Source organism: Mus pahari, chromosome 18 (genome assembly GCF_900095145.1).
Source record: "Mus pahari chromosome 18, PAHARI_EIJ_v1.1, whole genome shotgun sequence".
Classification (NCBI taxonomy): domain Eukaryota; kingdom Metazoa; phylum Chordata; class Mammalia; order Rodentia; family Muridae; genus Mus; species Mus pahari.
Genome location: NC_034607.1, coordinates 35,599,310 through 35,613,551, shown reverse-complemented (window position 1 = coordinate 35,613,551; position 14,242 = coordinate 35,599,310).

Genomic DNA, 14,242 nt, shown 5'->3' with positions numbered 1-14,242 from the left:
ACTTGGGCAATAGGGCAGATATCAATTGTGATGACAGGAGAAAATCTCTGGTGCCTTGCTGGCCCTGATAACATTTATCTTCTCTTCTCTCTCTCCCTCTCTCCCTCTCTCCCTCTCTCCCTCTCTCCCTCCCCCTCCCTCCTTCCCTTCCCCTCCCTCCCTCCTTCCCCCACAACACAATAACACAAGGATGCAAGTCAGTGTTGACATTGTTGCTTTGGTGGTAGCCACCATTCTAATTTAAAAGAAAATAATTGTACTGAGCTTGAGAGACAGCTAAGTTGGTAAACTGATTGCCACTAAAACACGAGGACCTCAGTTGAATCCCCAGAACCTTATAAAAAGCCAGACAATGGAGCTAGAGAGAAAGCTCAGTGGTTAAATGCGCTGGCTGCTATTCCAGAGGACCCAGGTTCAACTCCCAGCACTCACATGATGGCCTACAACCATTTATTGACCACCATTTAGGGGATAAGATGCCCTCTTCTGGCCTCTGAGGCCACTAGGCGTGCATGTGATGGTAGATAATACATTCAGACAATACACTCATAGATTTAAAATAGATATATTAAATTGATGATGATGGTGGTGGTGGTGGTGATGGTAATGATGATGATGGAGTCAGACAATTGATAAAGCACTTGCCACCCACACATGAGGACCTTGGTTGAATCCCCAGAGCCTATGTAAAAAGGCAGGCTGGGAAGTTCTGACTTGTTATACACTGCCAGGAAGCCAGAGACAAGAGGGTCCCTGGGATTTGCTGATCAACAATCCTAGGCTACTTGGTGAGTATTTGGCCAGTGAGAAACCTTTTTTCAAACAAACAAACAAACAAACAAACAAAACCAACATAGAAGACATCTGAAGCATAATGCATGAGGTTGAACCTTGCTCCCACATGCATACATACACACACATGCACGTATACATGCACACACATACATGAGTGCACATGCATACACACTCGTGCACACACACATACACATGCACACATAATGCACACACATACACATGCACATTTGAGCATGTGCACTTACATACACATGCATACACACACATACATATACATGCTTCAGCACACACACATACACCACACATAGACATGCACACATAATACACACACATATACATTCGTGCTCAAACATGCACACTTACACACACACATGCACACACATATATACATATGCACACATATGCACATACATGCACATGCATGCTTAAGTAGGCACACACACACACTCACTAACAGTACACATATGTTCACATACACACCACTTAAAAAAAAATTATCATTCAGTTTACTTGCTGTGAACCCTACCCAGGTTCCACCCCTTTCTGGGTTGCTGTAGTATTATACTAGAGAAAAACTACCAAAACATCATATAACCACTGGGATGTTTGACATGGGAGAATACTATGATCTGAACACGACTCTGTGGAGGAGTCAGATGGACGATGTGATGAGAGTGAGAGGAAGACAGTAGGCTTGGTGACTGATAGCACAAACCCAGAGTAAATGACCAGAAATGTAGGTGCTCTGGCCAAACCACCCCCACACCCCGGCTGGGCTCTGCTCATTCTTGAACTCGCTGATGGAGGTTCTTGAAAGGAACACGAGGGGCAATCGACCAAGATAACGTTCCACTTATCATGTCTCTCTGATTTTGAGAAGGGCCTTATTATCCTGCCTAATAAAGCAGAAAATTAGCCATTTAGAGAAGGACCTGTGATTAGATTTAGAAGTCTCAACAATGTTGGGAGTCAGAAATCCAAAGGGAATTTGTAGGTGAAAGATTTGATTGGGACCCAGAAAAAGGATTAGATTCTGTTTGCTTTGGCTCCTAGCCGGTGTGTAGTTGCACCAAAATATGAACATAGAGTCAGGTGCAAAGATGTCTGATTATCTAGGGACAGAAGCACTATGGGCAACGCTGCCTTCTGACACACGTTATAACCTCGCCTGTTTTCCATGCTCTACCGCTGAGGTATGTGTGCCCTCTTGTCTCACGGAAGAGCTTTTAGCTAAATGCTTGATCAAGTCAGAATGAAATGGACATGATCTAATGTTCAGTAGGGTGTACTTGGAGTATGTCTTGTTGGTGCAGAGGGTCAACCTGTTCTCTGTGCCTGGTCGAAGACTAAGTAAGGAACCCAGAAAACCTCAAAAAAAAAAATCAAAAGATTCCCCAGTAGAAGGACAGGAAGAGGGGGCAAGGAGGAGTCATGTACATGGCATCGAAGCCTGGGGGGGGGGGGAAAAATAACATGGAGGCCAGCAGCGCTGGTCCTCTGCAGTGCGAGAATCTGAGATCTCCGACGGTTTCCTGAGCAACACATGGCCTCCGAAAGCCATCAGGGCCCCAGATAGATGGAGGTTTCACAGAGACTGCTCTTGATCAGTTCAAAGGAAGTAGGATCTTGCTACTAATTATCACTGGGAGGTGATGCCTGCCAGCTGAGTATCACTGCCTATGAGGAAAGGGGAGACGGGGAGGCCTGAGAAACATGCAGGGTGAACCGCAAAAGATTGTTGGATGTTGGACTTAATAGTCATAGTATAGCATAACAGGCAAGTAACTGATTGGGTGGCAATGGAGTCAACTCAGCTCCTCGAAGCACAACAGATTAAACCTAACGACATCCGCTCCCAGGGATATTCACGGGCATCCAAACCGTCATCTAAGATAAAGATTCCCACAGTATGGATGGCAGAATGGGAAGTCTCACAAATGCCCCAAACCATGCTAACCTTCAGACAATTTTAGAGACACCCAACATAGCAGATTGCCTTTCCAAATGCCTTTGCTCCCAGCAAAGCGTCATTCTGCCCCTCCCCTGCCTCAGACTGTGACCTGGCAGTTGGAAGTACATTGAGAGACTCAGGTGTAAGGATTTGATAATCAAGACCAAGGAGCATCCGATGGCCGTCAGTCTTCACCGGACCGATCTTGCAATTAGTTATTCTACATCATTTAATTAAAGTGGAAAGCACACAAGCCTAGTCTCTCCTCCCATGTCATTCCAACCAAAGGCTTCCTCGGAATCCTGCAAAACTAGGAAAATGTGCTTTGAAAAATCTATATTTATGCCTATAGACATAAATTTACATACATTCTATATACACATTTCCCCCATCTCTCCACCCTTGCCATGCACATAGGACACTGGGGGGTTTGTGCCTCATTCTTCCCTAGGTTTGGAAGGACAAAGTTACATCCATATTCAACAGTTTTGCTATTACAGAGTTTAGATCCCATCTCCCTTGGGACAACTGAACCCCAATGACACACACAGGTGCCAGCCATGTTTAACATAAGCACACACCAACACGACGCCATGCTCAAGATGGCACAGTCCACCCCGGAACCACCACCGACAGAAGCCATTTGAACTTACATCTGCCACAAATATGTTTCAAAGATCTGAGACTCTTGACTTAGGGACATGACTCATCCAAAGCCTTAGAAAAGAGCAGATCCAAACCTTGGAAGAGAGCGAGCCTTCTCAAAAGGCTTTGTGGCATCATGCTATAAAAACGCAGCGTAAACTCAAGGGAAAGAAGTCAGAGAAGAAACCACCCAAAATATCCAAACCTCGTCTTTGGTCAGTATAAAAGGCTGGTTTCTATTTCTCGGGGCTTGGGACTTACCCCTGGACTTTCTCTCGCCACTCTAGGGTCACATGGGTTCCATACAGACACAGACAGGCAGCAGATGCTAAAGATAATTTACTGTCAAAGAATCACTTGATGAATCATTCTTCCCCCAAGAGTGAAGCCAAGTGCATAAATATTAACTCCAGGACTCACCATTTTATCCGCATCCCAGCAACCGATGATATAGCATTTTTTCCAGATGATGGATCCATGTTCCATGTTCCATGTTTCCAGAGGCAGTGAGGCAGGGAGAAAAAAAAAGGGGGGGGAAGAACAGGGTTAGAAATGGCTCAAGGACTGTCGTTAGACCCCCTCAAGGAGCAGACAAACTGCCACTCCTCTCTAGGAACCCTCCCCAATGGGACATCTCAAGTTGAGAAGAAAGTGTCTATGGAAACAACGTAGATAATTCAGGAGCAACAAGAAGGGATCCTTTCTTAAGTTTTTAATTTAACAGGTGCAAATAGAAGGAGCCCGAGGCAAGCTTGAATGTGCAATGGGTGTTTCCAATAAGATAGCAGGGAAGAATTGAGTGAACCGAGAGGGACATAAAAATAATTAATGCAAGGGGGAAGGGTTTTAGTGTAAAGCAGATTTAGACCACATCCACGGCCTAACCAGAGACACAGTGAAATTTATCTGAAGGAACTTTAATTACACCTCTCAAATAATAGAAATTATGTCAGTTTATACATTCTACAGTCCAGGCATGGAGTAGATTTAAATCCTTCAAACACAAGAGTAAGGGAATAAAATATTATTATCTCTTGATCGTGATAAATACACGTGCAGGATCTTATAGTATCTTATAGGAGTCTAGTATCACTTACAGGATCTTATAGTATCTTATAGGAGTCCAGACCAGAAAATAAAACAAACAGACAAACAAACAAACATGTCATTAACTCTAGAACCATAGAATTTAACTGGTTTTAATCAGAAAAACCACAACCACTGCTTTATCAGAACAGAGATTTCAAGGTCCACGAAATCACATAGACATCATCCAGCAGAAGGTACTCCCTAGATTGAGTCTTTTTGACAAACAGGTTTTCTGCCACAGGGTCAGGAATTCTGCTAATTTTAGGAGACTTGGGCCTCCTGGGCTTCTGTCTTACAGAGGAATGACAGACTTGTTCCTTAAACAACTGCTGCCAGCTTAAAGAAAAAAAGAAAGATTGACGTGTTTGGTTGTTTGGTTGTTTATTTTGCTAACTGATTATGTCAGCACCTGTGCACTGGTCACGTCAGCACCTGTGCACTGGTTATGTCAGCACATGTGCGTTGCAGCTCCCTGAAGGCTCCCACTACTGAGGGTGAAAGGTAAACCACCCAGGGATTCAGACTCAGGCCCCTTTCCCCTCTGTGGGTCCTGGGAGCAGAAATCTTATGCCACCCCTGAAGTCAGGTCCATTTGAAGTCACCAGTTTCTGGGGACACAGCCCCAGATGAAGTTCTAGAAGACTCAAACCCCTGTCTGGACACCCCGCCCCCCCTGGGCCTGAAGTGACACAGGAAGCCTCTTCCACCTGTGCCAAAGGAAGGGAATCTGGGAACAAGGGGCTGTCCTCAGCACACAATGTCCCCTCCTGGTCCTGACATCAATGTGGTCTGACACTTTCAACTGACAAAGAACAGCTGGGCAGGTGACAGGAGCCGAATCTTTCCCCTCAGCCTTAGTGAGGTCTACCACAGCCCAGGGTCTTGAAGAGCATGTGCACACTTGTATCTTTAGCATCATTATTCACAACAGTCAAGTGTGGGAATCAATGCAAGTGTCTGTCAATGCATGAATGGAGGCACACAGTATGCAACTTGCTTTATAAAGTAAGGGAGTTCTGGAGCCGTAAGTACGCTCCAGGATGTGAAATAAAGCAGACTCAAAAGGCTAACGTGATGATACCTCAGTTAACCTGAAGCCTCCCTGGTAGTCAGACTTCGAGCGAACAGAACAGAATGGTGGTGAGCAGGCTCTGGGAGGAAGGGATGTCTGAGTTAAAAGTGTAGAGATTTAGTTTTGCAAGATGAAGCCTCTAGGATCCTGACTGGCCACGCCTCATGAATGCACATAACACTTCTGACCTACACCCTCAAACATGGCTGCCGGTGAAGCTGTGGCTACCCCACAGAGGCTCCATCCTCACCGGAAAGTATTAAGAGACATTGTTATTTGTAATAGAACCCGTGGTGGCTTAGTTTTGATTGAAAAGAAACTGTGCATTGGTCAGTTCAGAAATCACGTAACAAAAATGTCTACAAAGAGCCCAGTCAGGGCTGCTGTCAGCCTTGAGCACAGGACTCCCAGAAGCCAGGAGAGCCACTGGGCTGCAGCTGTGGCCTCAGGAGCATCCCAGCCCTCCCTGAACCTCTGATGCTTTGCATGAAGGCTTCTGCAGACAGTTTGTGCAGTCTTAAATTTCAGTCAGAACCTTGCCTCGGGGGGTAATGTCTTGCTTTTTAACCCACTTTCCTTTGTCCAGGTAATGAACACTGGACTTTTCCTTATAGAACGCAAACTTTACTGGACAGGCCCAAGATGCCACACAAAGGGGGTACAGTTGGTCCTCTTTCTTACATTGAGTATTTTTATTTGGAAGAGGGAGCTGGGGGTGGGGGTGTGTACTTGGGAGACTGAGGCATGAGGATTGTTGAGTTCAAGGCCAGGCTGGGCTACAGAGTAAAATCAGGTGAGTCTTCAAAACAAAACAAAACAACAGAAGCAAAAACTAAGATGCAGAGCCAGGAAGGGAATTCCATTGGTATGGATGTGAGCTGACAACTGTGACAAAAGAGATAAGCTCAAACTCAAATATCTGCTTGCAAATGAGCCTCTCTCACAGCAGGCTGACCTCATGGAGGAGCTAACTTGCCCAGGGAAGGCCTGAGGGGTGAGAAGTCTGGGCACAAGAGAGTCCTGTTACAAACCAGGTGACCTTGAGCAAGCCCCTGCTGCCTGCATCTCACTTCCACGAGTGAGAAAGGAGAAAAACAGATTCTGAGTTTTTCATGGAAACGAGGCCCAGAAGTCCTCTAAGGGACACAAGCGACAGAAATACAGGCTGGACTTTGGCATGTCCTTGTCTCAGCCCCTCCACAGTTCCTTCCCTACAGAGGAGGAGGGTTCCTGTGGGGCAGACACTGCTGTGGTTTTCCCTTGGCTTAAGTGGCCTCCAGTGGCCTCAGTGTTAAAGCTGAAGCCCGAATGTGAGGGTTTAAAGCAGAAAATCGACTGAGGCTCTGGTGTTTATGGTTTTTGAGGGGCATTACGGAAGGTCTTAGGACTCATGTCCACTCCCATGACTGAATCCTAGTTGCTCTGGAAGAAAAGGGGGAGCAGAAAACACATCACAGAGCATGGTCCCTGTTTCTTCTAGCAGGGCAAGGTGCTAAGGATTCTGGGCTGGAGATGCAAGAAGGTCTGGCTAAGATTTCGGGTTTTGGAGAGGCAGAGTGGAGTGTCAGGAGTACAGCACTTGCTGTGCAAGCGTGAGGACCTGAGTTCAATTCCCAACATCTACTCTTCTAGAACTGGAGAGTCAGAGTCCGAGACCAGCTGGCCAGTCTAGTCTTGACCAGTCTTCATGAGAGACCTTGTCTCAATAAACAGGGCAGATTGCTCCTGTATGTGGAACAGCACCCGAGGGTGATGTCCAGCCTCCACACACACGTACCCACCATGCCTCCCAACCCCCAGGTATAGGTCTTTGAGGGTGGGCTGTGGGCTAAACACATCTTTAAAAGTTATCTAGCTTCTGGTATCTTATTATAGTGGGTAATGTAAAAGTAATGCGCTGTCTTTTCTATCAGACTTAAATAAGACAAAACTTAATTTAAAAAAAATTGTAAAGAAGCCATTCAACATAAATTCCAAATCCTCCAGGACTGGCACTTTTTGAAATCGAAACATGTGCTTGAGGTTGCAGGTGACATTCAAGTCACATTCTGCTTTATCAAGTGGGCTACTTGCAAGAGAGAATGTGAGGCCAAGCTCTGACCACTCGGAGTGGGACACAGGTCCTTTAGAATTAGGAATAAAAACTCAGCAGGACCCTGGGGTCTGAGTGTGGGCTACCCCAAAGGCTATGAACACTTCAGCAGACATAACACTTTTGCTTTGCTATATTTTGGAACCCAGACCCATTGACAACAGTAACACAAAACAGACTGATGCAAACATCCTCCTCCTCCTCCTCCTCCTCCTCCTCCTCCTTCTTCCTCTTCTTCTTCAGATTATAATTTAGTCACAGTATTTCTTAATTCTCTTTCCTCTCTCTAAACCCTCCCATAAGCCCTTTCTCCATTCTCTTTTAAATCTTTTGGCATCTTTATTTTTATCTTATTTAAATTTTTACTGTTACTGTACAGATAACAATCTATCCCTAACTCTACCTGTTCAGTCTGTGCACTGTTGCCCAATGGATCTTTTCAGAGACGGCCATTTGATGCTTGCTGATCACTTTTTAATCCAACAAAGTCCATGGGTCTAAGGTTGTGGTGTTTATGGTAGGGTCCAGCATCTTGGGTACCCTTAGAATATAGTGGGGAGGCCATGAGGTCGGAATGATTTTTCTAGTCACATGCAGACAATATTTCCCTTTTGTTCTCTCATGAATATCATGACATTTTATAGAAGGCTTGCACTATCCTAACTTCCATTTTTTTAAAAAGACTTATTTATTTTATATATGTGCATACACTGTAGCTGCCTTCAGACATACCAGAAGAGGGCATCGGACTCCATTACAGATGGTTGTGAGCCACCATGTAGTTGCTTGGAATTGAACTCGGGACCTCTGGAAGAGCAGTCAGTGCTCTTAACTACTGAGCCATCTCTCCAACCCCCTAACTTCCATTTTTAATGCAGAAATAGATGTAAAATTCCCTATAGTTAAGCCAAACATCAACAGATTTATAACTTAATTCCATTTTTAAAAATTAAGCTTTTACTTATTTGTATGGGTGTTTTCGCTGCATGCATATCTGTGCATCATGGGTAAACCTGCTGTCCAGAGGTCAGAAGCAGGTGTTGATGCCCCAACACTGAAGCTACAAATGGTTGCAAGCCACATGTAGGCACCGGGAGTTGAACCTGTATCTTCTGGAAGAACAACCAGTGCTCTTACCCACCAAGCTGTCTCTCCAACCTCTACAATGCTACTCAGATTTATTTTTTATTATGGAAAACACAATCAGCCTTAAAAAAACTATTTGTGTGAAGATGGGATGAATTTATTACCAGCAGTTTGTGATTCATTTGAAGGGAATGTTAGTGAAGCTCCCACTAAGTAGTCCCTAGTGTTGGGCTTCCAGGATCAGATGGCCAGGAGAACTGAAACCTCTAGCTAATCTGTGGTAAATGTGTCCAGAGGAGCTTCTTCTCTTTCTTAGCACTTCCTGTGTTCCTGAAGAGTCAGAATCAAGGTCAGGGCTCCTGTTTGGGGGATCCTGCACAGAGTTGAAGGAAGTTGACCACTTCTGCAGGAGATGGGCTTTCTCTGATGCCCACACCACTCTGTGCCTCCCTTTTGGTTCTTTCCCATGTCTCCCCTCAGAAGTCGTTGCAGACTTAATCTGTTCTCAAGGTCCTTGTGTTGAAGAAAGAAAGGGGAAAAAAAATTCCATTCAGTTTCAGCTCCAATAAGAAGCCAGGGGCAAGAAACATTGGTGGCACAGTGATGGCCAAATGTCTGACTTGGAGCTGAGGCATCAGAGGGATAAAAATAGCTCTTTTAATATTCGGTCTGCGGGAATAAATCACACCTGAAACTGTGATTATAATTTTAATAACAAATTGAAGGGTGTGTGTTAGCAGAGAAAAATGGCTAGCCGTGGCAGGGTCGGTAGTGTGTGAAGACAGAGTACTTACTTAGCTGGGGACAAGGCTAATCATGACAAAATATTTCCCTGACCAACGTTCTCCAGAGAAGCCTGCTGGAAACTCAAGACACAGAACGGATAGAGTATAGTCTAAGCAGAGACTGAGAAGTGGTCAGAACCAGGTTAAATCTTCCCAGAGACCTAGGTGATCGGGGCTTGGTTCTTAGGGTGGGGCCCTTGAGAGGTAATGAAGCCTGAGTAAGGCAGGATCTAGAGGTAGTGGTCAGCTCAGGGCCCTCAGAGGGAATGGTCAGACCCCCCCACACACACTGTACTCAGTCTCTCTTGCTTAGACCGTGCATCCATCACTTTCCACCACCATACACTCCCACCACATTGCTCCACCTCGTTATAGGCCTAAAAGCAATGGGTCTACTCAATCGTGGGGAGAAATTTTCAAAAATTTGGATTTAAGGAAGCCTTTTTTTTCTCTGTAAGTTAAGTATCTAGGGTGTTTTGTTATAGTGTTGGAAGCTGACGTTGTTGCAGAATTCCTTTGTTAGACAATAGGCCTAATTGATTTTTAATATTACTATAATAATTTAATTGCTTTGTTCAAGTTATAGGTAAGATTTGATATTTTCATAAAAGCGTCTATGGCACCTTATTATGGTTTATACTGTGGTAATTTGTCTTTTCCTACTAAGTCTCCCTGTAACATGATGAATACGATTTTTATTCACCCATATATTCCCATATCCTGTGTCACCACCCTGTTTATAAAACAGAATTTATGAATATCAAAGGACACTCACAATCTGCACTTGCTTCAAGTCTCAAGGTATTTCACCTTTTTTACACAGAGTGGAAGAATCCTGTATTTATCAATCCTCTCTGTAAATATAATTAATCCAGATTGCCTTCTATATATTGCCTAGACCAGCATAACTAAGACAATGGTTGTTTTATTTACTGAGAGAGAGGGGAGAGGGGAGAAGGAGAGGGAGAAGGAGAGGGAGAGGGAGAGGGAGGGGGAGGGGAGAAGGAGAGGGAGAAGGAGAGGGAGAGGGAGAGGGAGAGAGAGAGAGAGAGAGAGAGAGAGAGAGAGAGAAATACATTTTTTTGTAAGGAGTGTATTCTGGAGGTAAAATGGCCTGACCATGGTAGAGTGTGTCTGAGACTAGCAGACTGATGCTAGACAGCAGAGGAAGCATTAAGGAAGAATACTGTGAAGCTGGTTCTCAACAGGGTCCTACCTTAGGTTGTCCATGTGGAGACACATGGAACTTCCTATCCCAAGGTCTCACAACTGACCCTAAGAGTTTCCACTAGCTTAAGACCTAACTATATGCTTTTTCTTCTCTAGGCAAAGAATTAAAAATTCCGGACCACAAGAATATTATTGGAAAAGTGAGTCATGTCTCTGAACATGGGGATGACTGTTCAGACTCTCCGCCTCCTCTCATCCTAGCCTTTTCACCCCAAAGGCTAAAGAAACCAGAGGCCAAAAACAGGCGACATTTTCATGTTCTTGGAAGAAATATGTGCAACATCCATTAAACCAAGACTGTTGGCCCACAATTTTTCTTCTGCTTTGAGGAATGTTCAAAAAGAGGATGTTACTTCAAGGGTTAACAGAGACGATGGGCTAGAGATGGGAATGGCTATGTCAGCAACGGTTCCAGCCTGGGTCAAAGGGGCACACGGCCACTGGAACCAACTTTTTCCCCAACATGAATGCGGTGCGTGGGAAAAGAAAAGCCTTCTAAACATTTCGAGGTCACTGACCTTGTCTCTCCCAGTCTCTGATGCTGGCTTGCTTATATCACTTGCAAAAGGATACTTTACTAGGTCAATGCCAAAAGCCAAATGCGTATCTTCGTGAACAGAGACAAATCAACACAGACAAGCTCTACACCCTAAGTCAGCACAAAGCAACCTCATGTGCACAAACTCAGCTTGCCTCTGCGAAGAGACCATCCAAGCAGCAAGACAATATCTGTGTTTCTTGCATAAGTAACTAAGAAAAGTAGTGTGTTTAGCACGGATAGAATGCTCAGATGCAAAGATTCCCTCGATGGTGTTAATGTTCATCTTCATAGATTCCCTGGTTAGCGTTAAGGGTGCAATCCAAGTGAGTGCTTAGAAAAGGTGGGCATGGGGAGATGATCAGGGCAGAAATGTTTAAAACAAAGCTGGTCAGTGCAGCCACTAGATTGTCTTGAATAATACAAAGCTGTTTATGAGCTTCAGTTTCAAGTCTAAAGCAACTGAAAAACCAAGTTGTTGTATTCTAGGTAAAACAAACAACAAACAAACAAACAATCAGCCTCACAAGATCTGGCTTGTGGTTATTAAGAAAAGTTTTGGAGGTGGGGGTTGGAACTTGGTTAATCTTTAGGGAAGGGAATGTTTAATTGACTCATTAGCTTCCCAAGAGCACATGATATGGTCTCCTGAATGCCTGCTACACCCGGCTCCCAGATGTGGCCTAGCAAAGTCTAATGGCTGGCGAGAACTGTCCTCTTCCGTTTTAGATATTTCCTTCCACTGTCAAATCTGCTCCTTAGTCCTGATAAAATTATCCTTCCGGCGAAAGTAATAATTTTATAGGTCAGAGACTTTCCCTCAGATCAGCTGTATTCCAGGCCATCAAGGTAAGGGGTGTATACAGAAACCTGGTCCTTCAACCCAACTGTCCCCAGAAGCATTACATAAGGGGATCTCAGCAGGAATGTGACACTTGCTACCCCCCCCCCCAGCAGGACCAAGAGGCCTTTTATCTTCCTCTAAGAGAACTGTCAGATGTAACCACCACTCCTCTTATGCCAAAGGGAGGCCAGCTCACAGAGTTTCCAGGATGCGCTCCTCTTCGGCTATTTATTTGTCCCTTTTGATTTATTCTAGAGAATTCCTTCTGCTGTGCCTTTAAAGAAGAAAAATATTATCCTGAGTCTCTCTGAATTCCTTCAAACCCAGGAAGAGGTAACAGGGGAGGGATTTACAGGAGACCCTCAGATAACATAGCAAGCAATGACAGTTGAGTTGACTCAGAGTTATAATGTGTTAGCAGCCATCCAGCTAGGTCTGTGCGACAACTACCCTTAGAACTCAAACCCTAATGATAGTTGTGCATCACGGCTGCTAAAAGAATTGAGTAGAATATACATAGCAAAAACATATACTTGTGTAAAGTGTTGCTGTCCTTCCCTTATGTCCAAATGTGTCTCGTCATCACAGGGCTGTACAAAGCAGTCCAGCTCAAGCTCCTGTCAGGGTGGGGGGGACAGCAGTCTTTCATCTGAGGCATCACTCGAGGACTACAGATTGGAAAGCTTAAGCAGCCATGATTCCACCATAAAGAAGCGCACACGATCATCCAGGGAAATTAGGCAATGATGAGACCGCAGTCTGGAAAGCAACGTTGGGCTTCTCTCTCCTGAAACATACCTAAGTCATCCTCCCACTGTATGCCACAGAGGCCAAAGCTTGCTTAAACCCTGTGTGGGGGGACCTGCAGGGAGGAGAGCGAGCTCCCATTCTGAGGTAGAAGAGATCAAACAAAACATCAGGAAGCTTTTCACTCAGAGAGAAGCTGTGTGGCAACTGTGTCACCCTGCAAACTTGGTGACATCACTCACTGTACCATTACCTAATTCGTTTCAATCTCTGATCCTTCCCCCCCCCCCAAAGGAAGCAAACAGCTAAGAATAGCACAAATTATTCATCCTTTATAAATACAATCTGAAAGATGCTGTGACATGATAATATTCCCCGAGACTCACACATTTTCTCAAAGGAAAGCCTCCCACTCATCTGGCCATTTAAAAATAACATCTGGGGCCTGCAAGAGGGCTCAGCAGGTAGAGGGACTTGTCACCAAGACGGAGGACTTGAATCCAAGCCTCAGGATCCACATTGTGAAATGAGAGAATGGACTCTGGCAAGTTGTTCTCCGACAGCCACAGGGGTACCAAGGCCCATGGCTATCCCTCTCCCATAACACACACACAAAATACATTACATATATACATACATATATACATACATACATACATTCATGTATACCTACATAATACATACGTGTTAAAATTTATTTTCAGGCTTAATATTTCCAGATTCAACCATCATAGAAAAAGCAAAGTGTGAGAAACGAAGCCAAAAGAATGAAGACACAGAGTGGCGCTAGGTCGCTGTGGGGCAGAGGCTTCTGGGCCGGTCCTCTTTGAACTCTGGTTCTCTGGGGTCATCCAGTGCTTTCCCTACAAGGATCACTTCCTCAGCCGCTCTTCATGGAATCATCTGTGGTTCCCCAGTCTGCTTGGTGAATTCCAAATGTCTTGACCTTACATGCTGTTTAGTTGAGGCATTTATAAGGATCACTGAGCCTCCTCTCGGTGTCACAGAGAACAGTGGCCCTGAGCCCTCCACCACATCCAGACAACACAGAAGTCAGAAACAGAACCTATGATGCATTTAACACAGGGACACCTCTGTTCCACAGTCAAGGAAGAAATCCCTAAACCGTGTTGAGAGGGTTTGACTACGGTTAGAGTCACATCATTGCAGAAGAAACCAGTCCCATAAATACGGGTGTGTTATATCTCAAAGTCTTGTAACCTGGCTACATCAGTACCATATATACATACACATATATACGTATATGCATATGTATATGTATATATGTGTGTATATATGTATATATGTGTGTGTTTATATGTGTGTGTTTGTATATATATGTGTGTATATGTATATGTGTGTTTGTAT